The 13,064-nt window shown below is 40.9% G+C and overlaps 1 protein-coding gene across 2 annotated transcripts in view; it reads left to right on the top strand.

Moving 5' to 3' along the window:
* Positions 1 to 13,064, top strand: part of TEX36 (testis expressed 36) — a 90,354-nt gene that overhangs the window by 850 nt on the left and 76,440 nt on the right. The window lies entirely within an intron of this gene.

The raw sequence follows: 13,064 nt of genomic DNA, 5'->3' as shown, positions 1-13,064 counted from the left end.
CTTCTGATGTCACTCACAGAGCCCGTGGGATTTGTCACTCTTCTACCATCTTCGAGAGACATTAGGGTCACTAGTGTGAGGTCTTAGCCTTGTCGGCCAAGCACTTCTCTCCTTTGCTCTTAAACATGTAGATTTCATGGCTGACAAGCCTTTCCCATTTCTAATTTCTACAATTTATTGACAAAAGAATGTTAAGGGGAAATCACAGATGTAGACTTGCAATGAGAGACATAATCAGAGAAAAACCTGATGCCAACTTCTTTTAGGGTAGCAATAGGTAAAAAATTGTTAAATTTTTAATTTGTTTCCAAGAATAACAGAAAACACTTCAGCAAATTTGGGTCTGAAGGCTTTAAAAACCTGATCTACCCACTTGGATATAACCTTGGCTAAGCAGCTTAGTCTTTCTAAGTCTCAGTTTCTTTGTCTGTAAAATGGGAGCATAATGTACCAAGGCTAGAAGACCATGGTGGGGGATTCATGATTCATTAACAAGTGCTCAGTACAATGAGTGAGCACATAGAAACCACTTAACATATATACACTTTGTATATATGTGTACATATATGTCTATACACACAAATGTATACCTTGTTTCATTCCACAAAAATTTAAAGCATGGAAAATGTACACAATAAAATAATACAATGTAAATCAAATAGAAAGTTATAACCAGTTTTATAAGTACTGTAGAAGGAGAAGAGGCTGAGTCTGAGAACACATGTAACATAGACATAATATTGGGTATATTTCTAGGATTATATGGTAGATATATGGGCACCACATTTGACTCTGAGATCCCTGGCAGCCAAAGTAAAATGGGAACTAATGTCAACTCCATAAAGCTAAATTCCCATGAAGAGAAAAATGTAAGTCGCTCAGACTAAGTAGCTTTCCCTCTAGCTATTACCTATGTATCAGTTAGAATCGTTGGACTGAATTTTATAAAAGGCTGAATAAAGTGACTATAGTGTCTTAACCAAATAGGGATTTATATTTAAGTAACAATGAAACCTAGCAGTTGGCCATCCCAGGCTGGTACAGCTGCTCAAGGGAGTCACCAGCAGCTGCCTTTTCAGTGTTCTGTTTTGCCATCCTTAGTTTGGGGTGACTCCAGCTCCAGACAGTGAGTCCACAACTCAGACAGGAAAATAAGAGGAAGGTCAAACGACAAAAAGATGGAAGGCAGCTGTCACCTAAGTCTGCCCCTTTTTGTCAGGAAAACAATACTTTCCTGCCTTCCCTGGAGCCTGCTCCCTAGACCTCTGCTTCCATCTTACTGTGTCACTTGGCCAATTTAGCTGCAAGGGAGTCTGAGGAGGTTTTTTTTTAACCAAGCACATGGCTGCTCTGAATGAAGAACTTGAGTTCTGAAGTAAGGGGGAAAGTGAGAATCAACATTTCATAGGTAGAAATTTTATTTCATCCTTCTGTCAAGAGCCCAGAAATGTAGCCCAGTCCCTGGGTTTTAGGGAGAAGGGCACTGCTCCCCAAAGCTTGGCTTGAGCATTTGGCAAAAATCCTTTCTGCTGTCAGCACCTAAGAGCATAAAAAGAATAGTGCTGATCATGAAGTTTCCCAAAGTAACTTGTAGACGAGGAAGGAAAAATTAAAGAAACTGTTGGCTTTGAGTCAGCAGCAGCCCATTTGGGAGGACAGTAATTGCCACATTAGAGATGACAGTCATTTTGCAGTTGACCTTGCTGGTTGTAATCTGGCTATTGCCAGGTAGGAAAGACTTTTTCCACACATTTGCCCCTTCCTATTTAATATTTCAGTCATTGAGTGATTGAACGCAGCAAAAATTTCATCGCCAACTAGTTAAACAGCTATATTTCACGGTTACAATATCTAACAGAAGGGTTTATTTCACAGCTATCATGTTATAGCCATTAAATATATATTTTAAAAGAGTGAAATTAAAATGCTAGAGCCATTTTTTACAGTGATTTAGTCTACAGACTTGCTGAATACAAATGAACCCAAGTCAGTTGTCATTTAACTGGTGAGAGACATCATTCTTGATGTTAGAACAGCCTCCCAACCACCAGCCTGATTTTCCACAGCTTCCCAGAGCAAAGTGTTGACTCAGTCAGCCTGTTGGAAGGGTGAAGGAAAAGGTTTGGAGCCCAAAGGCCCTTTGTATTATTTATATTTACCTCTAAAAATATTTCTTCGGAAAATATTTTAAAAATAGAAGATAGGATGAATGAGAAAGATATAGGTTGACTTTGAACACATTTCTAGAATATATTGTTAAGAGAGGAAAGCAAGGTGCAAAGCAGTATGTATGATATAATCTGATTTTTGTAAAGCAATATAAGTCTTCTCACAGGTATAGGTGTTTGTATGTGATCATATGAGTGCTTAGTTGTTAATATTGTTATCTGGGGTTGGGGGATGTGACAGGAAGCAGAGAAGAAAGCAACCAAAAGCTACTGTAAAATAACAAGGCAGGGGAGGGGTGTCAACATGGCTGACTAGAAGCATTGCGTGCCCGCCTCCCCTACTTAGAAGAACCAAAATAGTGTACAGGCAGTCACACTTCAAATACGTTATCCAAGACAGAACGCTGGAATTCAACAGAGAAGTGACAGGAAACACTGTAAGTGGGGAGAAAGAAGGGAAAAAGGCAGTCTGCCTGGCCAGGATCGGCTGGGAGCCAGGAGTGACTTCCCAACATGTGGAAAGGGTAAGTGAGAGACTTCCGGCAGCCCACATGCCCACTGTGGAAATGTGTAATTCTGGCCACAGAGAACTTCTCGACCCTTCCATCCCTGAAACTAACATAGACAGTCTCCTAGAGACTGTGGGATGGAACTCCTCTAGGGAGGAAGGTCGTGCTGGGTTTCTTTCTGAGACCCAAACTGCTATAGCAAGGTGCCATTTTCAAACCTAGCTTTTGGCAGACTGCACACTGTCCTGGGGCCCAGCAGCAACTGGACTGAGGCATTAAGGAAACTTGGGCTGTTGCTATTGGGACTGAGGAGTGAGCTGAGAGCATTTCCACAGTTGAGGCTAAGAAGCAAGTGAGGCACAGGCTGCAGCTGCAGCTGCTGGTGCTGGGAAGTGAGCACTGCCAGGAGACTGGGATGTAAGCGAGGCACAGACTGACACTGGGACTAAGTTGTCAGCTTTCAGGGGTGCTCCTGTAGCCAGAGCCAAGGGGGGCAAGCTAGGCATGGACCACTGCCGAGGTTAGAGGGCACACCCTGGCAGGACTGGAGCACGAGAGGGATGTGTGTTCCCCATCCACCAGCCCAGGCTGTGGCCACCAAAGACAACCCCTCCCTCCAGTGACAGGGCCTCAGCACAGCTGCTACCACCTCTCAGCTGAGCACTCCACCTGGGGCCCGCTACTGCTCATGATGGCTGGTGCCTGCTGTCGTATTTTGGGGGACTGAGCGCAAGCCCACCCAGGCTGGCTTTGGCTCCTCTTCCATGACAGAACACATAGCCTCAGGTCCTTGGGCTTGCCCAACCCATCCACCACCTTGAGTACACTGCTCCCAGGGAACTCAGATTGGGCCTAAACTCCTGGCCACTACCATCTCAACTGGTTCCTATACGCAAGCACCACCTGCAGTCCTAGAGACTGGCCTGCCCAGCCCATCACAACCACTGCCAACATCAATGCACACCACTCAGGACCCAAAAAATCATCCTGCCACTGCTACTGCCATCACCCATGCCACACCAGCTGCCTAGGGGCCTGAGAACCCACCCACCTGCCTGGTTCACTGCTGCCACTACTGGTATCCAAGCAAGCCACCTGGAGGCCCAAGAATTGGCCCACCAGGAGCTGCCAAAACAGGCGCCAGCTTATATTACTCTGAAGCACAAAGATAGACATGCTCAGTTAACTGCTGCCACCACTGGGGCCTGAAGACTGACCTACCTGGCGTCTCAGTCCCCAGCACAACTTCATCACAGCCTCTCTTGTTAACCACACTGTAACCCACTGAGGAAATCACAGGTACCACTCATTGTGGTTACAGACAAAGAAATCATGTAGAGCCTACATGACTACATGCATGCAGAACCAAAACCGAAGTACCCTATCTAACTGAAACCATAGAAACATCTTCAGGAAAATGTCCTCCCTTATGAAAGTAAATTTAAAATTAGGAAGAAGAGACTGTTATACCAGATGTGCAGATAGCAATGTAAGGACAGAATAAACATGAACAAGCAAGGAAATACACTTCCAAGAGACAAAAGAATTCACCAGCAATAGATCTTAATCAAAAAGAAATTTCCCAAATCCCAGATAAAGAATTGAAAATATTCATTTTAGGGGCTGGGTGCAGTGGCTCGTGCCTGTAATCCCATCACTTTGGGAGGCCAAAGTGGGCAGATTACTTGAGGTCAGGAGTTCAAGACCAGCCTGGCCAACATGGCAAAACCCCATCTCTACTAACAATACAAAAATTAGCTTGGCATGATGGCACATGCCTGTAATCCCAGCTATTTGGGAGGCTGAGGCAGGAGGATCAACTGAGTCCGGGTGGCAGAGATTAAAGTCAGCCAATATCGCACCACTGCACTTCAGCCTAGGCAATAGAGTGAGACTCTGTCTTAAAATAAAAAAAAAAAAGAGAGAGAAAATATTCATTTTAAAGAAGCTCAGTGAGATACAAGAGAATTCTGAAAAATAGTACAAAGAAGTCAGAAAAATAATTCAGTATATGAATTATAAATTTGCCAAGGAGACAGAAAAAGAAGAGAACCAAATAGAAATTCTGAAATTGAAGAACTCATGGAAGGAAATACAAAATCCATTTGAAAGTTTCAACAATAGATTTGATCAGGCAGAAGAATCTCAGAACTTGAAGACAGGTCTTTTGAAATAATCCAGTCAGACAAAAATAAATAAAAAATAATTGAAAAGTATAAGCAAGGTCTTTGTTACATTTTGGATAACAAAGTGATCAAACATTTAAGTTATTAGTGTCCTCCAGAGAAAAGAGACAAAGAAAGGATTAGAAAACCTACTTAACACAATAATAGATAAAAACTTCCTAAGTCTAGAAAGAGATTTAAACATTCTAGTACAAGAAATTCAACAGTCCCCAGGCAGACACAATACAAAAAGGTCTTCTCCATGAAACATTATAGTCAGACTACCTAAAGTCAAAGATAAAGAGCAAATTTTTTTAAAAGCAAGGGAAAAGCATTAGTCATAAATAAAGGAGACTCCATCAGACTAACATTAAGTTTCTCAGCAGAAACCTTACAGGTCATAAGACAATGGGATTGTATATTCAAAATGCTGAAAGAAAAAACTGCCAGTCAAGAATGCTGTTTCCAGCAAAATTCTCCTTTACAACTGAAGGAGAAATAGTCTTTCCCAGACAAGCAAATGCTGAGGGAGGGACTTTTTTACTACTAGATTGACCTTTTGAGAAATGCTCAAGGATTCCTGGAAGTGAAATGACAATATTTACCATCATAAAAACATATAAAATATAAAACTCACTAGTAAAACAATCATACAAAGGAGGAAGAGAAAGGATTCAAATCGTACCACTAAAGAAATCCACCAAATCACAATGACAATCAGTAAGATAAAAAGAAAGGAAGAAAGAAGATGTAAAGAACAAGAAAACCATTTAATAATATGATAGGAACAAAGCCTCACATATCAATAATAACTTTGAACAGAGACATTAAATTATCCATTTAAAAGATATAGAGTGGCTGGCTGAATGGAATTTTTAAAAATGATCCAACTATATGCTGCTTACAAGAAACTCACTTTAGCAGTGAAGACATATAGACTGAAAATAAAGTCATGATAAAAATATATTCCACGCAAATGGAAAACAAAAGTGCACAGCAGTAGCTATAATTAGATAAAACAGTCTGTAAGTCAAGAACAATAAAAAAAGAAATACAAAGAAGGTCATTATAATGATAAATGGATCAATCCAGCAAGAGGATATAACAGTTCTAAATATATGGCTATCCCACACTACAGCACCCAGATTCATAAGGCAAATATTATAAGATCCAAATAAATGGACTGCAATGCAATAATAGTGGAAGTCTTCAATTCGCTATTCCCAGCATTAGATAGATAATCTAGACAGAAAGTCAACAAAGAAACACTGGATTTAAACTGAACTTTAGGCCAAATGGACCCAACAGGCATTTACAGTTCTTTCTATCAAACAACTGGAGAATATACATTATTTTCATCAGCATATGAACATTCTCCAGGATAGACCATATGTCAGGTCACAAAACAAGTCTCAACAGTTTAAAAAAATTAAAATCATCACATATCTTCTCAGACCACAATAGAATAAAACTAGAAATCAATACCAGGATGAACTTTGGAAACTATGCAAATACATAGAAATTAAACAACATGCTCCTGAATGACCATTGGGTCAACGAGGAAATTTAGATAAAATTAGGTGGGAGGGGCCAAGATGGCCAACTAGAAACAGCTGCGGTTGGAGGTTCCCACTGAGAAGAATGAAAATGGTGAGTGAATCCTGCACCGGCAACTGAGGTATCCTGATTCTGTCATTGAGACTGACTAGGTGGTTGGCAGGACCCACAGAAAGTGAGGAAAAGTAGGGTGGTGTGTTGGCCCACCTGGGGGCCACATGGGGTGGAGTTCCCACCCCAGCCAAGAAGGGTGGTGAGTGATCATCCTGCCCTGCCTGCGAAACCATGCTTTATCCATAGACCTGTGCAACCCATGGATCGGGAGATCCCCCTCATGAGCCCACGCCACCAGGGCCTTGGGTCCCAAGCACAGAGCTGTGCAGATTCTCAGCAGCCACTTGGTGGGGACTGCCTAATACTACCGAGTTCCTGTGGGGAGAGGTGGCCATCATCACCGTGGGTGCCTGCTGCCTAAGACGACTGAACTCCCCAGGAGAGGGGCAGCTGTCATCACTGTGGCTACTTGCTAAGACAACTGAGCTCCTATGGGGAGGGGTGGCCTCCATCACTGTAGCTCCAGTCTGCCATTTTTACCCTGCTGGTGCTGGAGAGACTGGACCATTTGGACCCAGGAGAAATTTCCCATAGCACAGCATAGCAGGTGTGGCAGATCGTGGCCAGACTGCCTCTTTAAGCTGGACCCTGGCCCATCCCTCTTCACTGGATGAGGCCTCCCTGCATGAATTTCAGCAACTCCAGCCAGGGGTTTAGGGACAGAATTCTTATCTCCCTGGGACTGAGCCCCTGTGGGGAGGGGTGGCTATGGTATCCCTAGATCAGCAGACTTAGTCTTCTTCCCTACTGGCTCTGAGGAACCTGGGCAATCTGGATGAGCAGAGATTCCCCCAACCCAATGCACCCCCTTTGCCAAGGGGCAGCCAGAGTGCTTTGTTAAGCAGGGCCCTGGTTCCCATGCCTCCTGAGTGGGTGGGACCCCTCAGTCAGGTTATACAGGAGTGTTCCTGCTGGTATCAGATCAGTGCCTCTCTGGGACAGAGATCCCAAAGAAAGGAGCAGGCTGCCACCTTTGCTGTTCTTCAGCCTCCACTGGTGATAATTCCAGGTGCTGGAAGGACCCAGGTGAATAGGGTCTGGAATGGGCTCCCAGCAAACTGCAGCAGTCCTATGGAAGATGGGCCTGACTGTTAAAGGAAAGACAAACAGAATGCAACAACAACAATAGCCTCAACAAAAAGTCCCCATAAAAATTCCATCCAAAGGTCAGCAGTCTCAAAGATTGAAGCTAGAAAAACTCACAAAAATGAGAAAGAATTAATGAAAAAAATGCTGAAAACTCAAAAAGTCAGAGTGCTTTTTCTCCTCTAAATGATCGCAACACCTCTCCAGCAAGGGCACAGAACTGGGCAGAAGCTGAGATGGATGAATTCATAGAAGTAGGCTTCAGAAGGTGAGTAATAACAAACTTCACTGAGCTAAAGGGTCATGTTCTAATCCAATGCAAAGAAACTAAGAACCATGATAAAACATTACAGGAGCTGTTGATCAGAATAATCAGTTTAGAGAGGAACATAAATGACCTGATGGAGCTGAAAAACTCAATATGAAAACTTCACTATGCAACCACAAGTATCAATAACCAAATAGACCAAGAAGAGGAAAGAAGTTCAGAGCTTGAAGACTGTCTTGGTGAAATAAGACAGGCAGACAAGAATAGAGAAAAACAATGAAAAGGAATGAGCAAAACCTCTGAGAAATGTGGGATTATGTAAAAAGACTGAACCTATGACTGATTGGGGTACCTGAAAGAGAAAGAGAGAACCAAGTTGGAAAACATACTTCAGGATATCATCCAGAACTTCCGCAACCTAAAAAGACAAGCCAAGATTCAAATTCAGGAAACCCAGAGAGCCCCAGTAAGATATTCCACAAGAAGATCAACCCCAACACACGTAATCATCAGATTCTCCAACATGGAAATGAAGGAAAAAATGTTAAGGGCAGCCAGAAAGAAAGGCCAGGTCACTTACAGATGGAAGCCCATCAGACTAACAGAAGACCTTTCAGCAGAAACCCTATAAGCCAGAAGAGACTGGGGGTCAATACTCAACTTTTTTTGTTTTTTTGTTTTTGTTTGTTTTTTGTTTTTTTTGAGACAGAGTCTCTCTCTTGTTACCCAGGCTGGAGTGCAATAGTGTGATCTTGGCTCACTGCCACATCCACTTCCTGGGTTCAATTGATGCTCCTACCTCAGCCTCCCAAGTAGCTGGGATTACAGGCACTTGATACCATGCCCAACTAATTTTGTATTTATATTAGACATGGGGTTTCACCATGTTGACCAGGCTGGTCTTGAACTCCTGACCTCAGGTGATCAGCCCACTTTGGCCTCCCAAAGTGCTGGAATTACAGGCATAAGCCACTGTGCCCAGCCTCAACATTCTTAAAGCAAAAAATTTCCAACTCAGACTTTCATATCTTGCTAAACTAAGCTTCATAAGTGAAGGAAAAATAAAATCCTTTTCAGACAAGCAAATGCTGAGCGAATTCGCCACCACCAGGCTTACCTTGCAAGAGCTCCTGAAGGAAGTACTGAATATGGAAAGGAAAAACCATTACCAGCCACTGAAGTACAAAGACTAATGACACTATGAAGCAACTACATCAACAAGTCTGCAAAAATAACCTGCTAGCATCATGATGACAGGATCATATTAATAGATAACATTAACCTTAAATGTAAATGGGCTAAATGCCTCAATTAAAAGACACAGAATGGAAAGCCGGATAAAGAATCAAGACCCACTGGTGTGCTGTATTCAAGAGACCCATCTCACGTGCAAAGACACACATAGCCTCAAAATAAAGGGATGAGGAAAAATTTACCAAATGGAAATCAGAAAAAAACAGGAGATGTGATCCTAGTTTCTGGAGAAAACAGACTTTAAACCAACAAAGATCAGAAAAGACAAAGAAGGGCATTAAATAATGGTAAAGGGATCAATTCAACAAGAAGAGCTAACCTAAATATATATGCACCCAATACAGGAGCACTGAGATTCACAAAACAAGTTCTTAGAGACTTACAAAGAGACTTAGACTCCCACACAATAATGGTGGGAGGCCTTAACACTCTACTGTCAATATTAGATCACTGAGACAGAAAATTAATGAGAATATTGAAGACTCAAACTCAGCTCTGGATCAAGGGAACCTGATAGATATCTACAGAAGCCTCCACCCAAAAATAGCAGAATATACATTCTTCTTGGTACCACATGGCATTTACTCTAAAACTGATGACACAATGGGAAGTAAACACTCCTCAGCAAATGCAAAAGAATGGAAATAATAACAAACTGTCTTTCAGACCACAGTGCAGTCAAATTATAACTCAAGATTAAGAAACACACTCAAAACCACACAACTACATAGAATTTGAACAATCTGCTCTTGAACGACTCCTGGAAAAACAATGAAATTAAGGCAGAAATCAAGTAGTTCTTTGAAATCAAGGAGAACAAAGAGACAATGTACCAGAATCTCCAGGACACAGCTAAAGCAGTGTTAAGAAGGAAATTTATAGCACCAAATGCCCACATCAAAAAGCTAGAAAGATCTCAAATTGACACCCTAATATCACAACTAAAAGAACTGGAGAACTAAGAGCAAATGAATCCCAAAGCTAGCAGAAGACAAGAAATTACCAAGATCAGAGTGAAACTGAAGGAGATAGAGATACAAAAAATGTTTCAAAAAATCAGTGAATCTAGCAGATGGGTTTTTTTTTGAAAAAATTAATAAAATAGACCACTAGCTAGACTAATAAAGAAGAAAAGAGAGAAGAATCAAATAGACACAATGAAAGATGATAAAGGGGATATGACCACTGACCTCACAGAAATATAACCAACCATCAGAGAATATTATAAACACCTCTGTGCAAATAAACTAGAAAATCTAGAAGAAATGGATGAATTCCTGGACACATACACTCTCCCAACATTAAATCAGGAAGAAGTTGAATCCCTGAATAGACCAATAACAGTTCTGAAATTGAAACAGTAATTAATAGCCTGCCAACTATACAAAGCCCAGGACCAGATGGATTTACAGCTGAATTCTACCAGAGGTACAAAAAAGAGCTGGTATCATTTCTCTCCTGAAACTATTCCAAACAATTGAAAAGGAGGTACTTCTTCCTAACTCATGAGGCCAACATCATCCTGATACCAAAACCTGGCAGAGATACAATAAAAAAAGAAAACTTAAAGCCAATATCCATGATGAACATTGATGCAAAAATGCTCAATAAAATACTGGCAAACTGAATCCAGCAGCACATCAAAAAGCTTTATCCACCACAATCAAGTCAGCTTCACCCCCAGGATGCAAGGCTGGTTCAATGTATGCAAATCAATAAATGTAATTCATCACATGAACAGAACTAAAGACAAAAACCACACGATTATCTCAATAGACACAGAAAAGACCTTTAATAAAATTCAACATCTCTTCATGTTAAAAACTCAGTAAACTAGGTGCTGGTGGAACATACATCAAAATTATAACAGCCATTTATGACAAACCCACAGTGAATGTCATAATGGATGGGCAAAAACTGGAAGCATTCCACTTGAAAACCAGCACAAGGCAAGGATGCCCCCTCTCACCATTCCTATTCAACATAGTATTTGGAAGTTCTGGACAGGGCAATCAGGCAAGAGAAAGAAATAAAGTGTATTCAAATAGGAAGAGAGGAAGTCAAACTGTCTGTTTGCAGATGACATGATCCCATATCTGGAAAACTCCATAGTCTCAGAACAAAACTGGAGGCATCATGCTACCCAACTTCAAACTATACTACAAGGCTAGAGTAACCAAAACAGCATGATACTAGTACAAAAACAGACACATAGACCAATGGAACAAAAAAGATAACTTGGAAATAAGACTGCACATCTACAACCCACTGATCTTTAACAAACCTGAAAAAAACAAGCAATGGGAAAAGGATTCCCTATTTAATAAATTGTGCTGGGAGAACTGGCTAGTAATATGCAGAAAATTGAAACTGGACCCCTTCCTTATATAACAATTAACTCAAGATTAAAGACTGAAATGTAAAACCCAAAACTATAAAAACCCTAGAAGAAAATCTAGGCAATACCATTCAGGATATAGGAAAGGCAAACAAATATTGCATGATTAAAATGTCAAAAGCAATTGCCTAACCATGCCTACCAAGCGGAGGTGTTCCCAGGCTGTCCCCAGTACTCCAGGCCCCGCCACCTGCCACACTCTCTTGAAGAGGGGGCCCCCTCCTTGGGGCTCCAGGTTGGCTTGCCCGTGCTCTTGCCTCCCTCGTGACAGTGGTGTGTGATGTCGTCTGTGAATGCTAACTCCATCACCCTTTCCAGCACACTGCCAATAAACAGCTATTTAAGGCCGGGGGCGTGGTGCAGGGAGAAAACTACAGCCAATATCCCCGATGAACATAAATACAACATTTCTCAACAAAATACCAGCAAACTAAATGCAATAGCACATCAAAAAGACAATATACTGTGATCAAGTGGGATTTATACCAGGGACGCAAGGATGCTCCAACACACACAAATAAAAAAACATGACACATCACACCAACAAAATGAAGGACAAAACCCTATGATTATCTCAATAGACATAGGAAAAGCATTTGATAAAATTCAACATCCCTTTATGATAAACACTTTCAACAAACTAGGCATAGAAGGAACATAAGTCAAAATAGTAAAGACCATATACAGCCAACCCACAGCTAACATCATACTGAATGAAGTAAAGTTGAAAGCCTTTGCTCTCAGAACTGGAACAAGACAAGGAGTCTCACTTTCACCATTCCTATTCAACATAGTACTAGAAGTCCTAGCCAGAACAATCAGTCAAGAGAAAGAAATAAAAAGCATCCAAATTTGAAAAGAAGAAGTGAAACTGTCTCTTTCTGCTGATGATATGATATTATATCTAGAAAAACCTAAAGACTCAACCAAAAAAAACCCCCACTTAAATTTGATAAATATATTCAGTAAAGTTGCAGGATACAAAATCAACATAGAAAAAGCAGTAGCTTTTATATATATCAGCAATGATCTAACTAAGAAGGAAATCAAGAAGGCAATTTCATTTATAATAGCTACAAAAATATATAAGAATAAATTTAACCAGGGAGGTAAAATATCTTTATAAGAAAAACTATAAAACACTGATGAAAGAAATGAAAGGATGATGCAAACAAATGGAAAAATATCCCATGCTCCTGGGTTTGAAGACATGTCATTAAAATGACCATATTGCTCAAAGCAATCTACAGGTTCAATGCAACCTCTATCAAAATACCAATGTCATTCTTCACAGAATTAGAAAAACAATCTTAAAATTCATATGGAATAAAAAAGAGCCAGAATTACCAAAGGAATCCTGAGCAAAATGAACAAAGCTGGAGGCATCACTTATTACAAGACTATAGTAACCAAAACAGCATGGCATTTTTGTAAAATTAGACACACAAACCAATGGAACAGAATAGAGAACCCAGAAAACTGATCTTTGACACAGCCAGTATGAACTTATATCAGGGAAGCAGCACCCTGTTCAATAAATGGTAC

The sequence above is a fragment of the Chlorocebus sabaeus genome, chromosome 9, assembly GCF_047675955.1.
Source record: "Chlorocebus sabaeus isolate Y175 chromosome 9, mChlSab1.0.hap1, whole genome shotgun sequence".
Lineage (NCBI taxonomy): Eukaryota > Metazoa > Chordata > Mammalia > Primates > Cercopithecidae > Chlorocebus > Chlorocebus sabaeus.
This window is presented reverse-complemented; position numbering and strand designations above follow the sequence as displayed.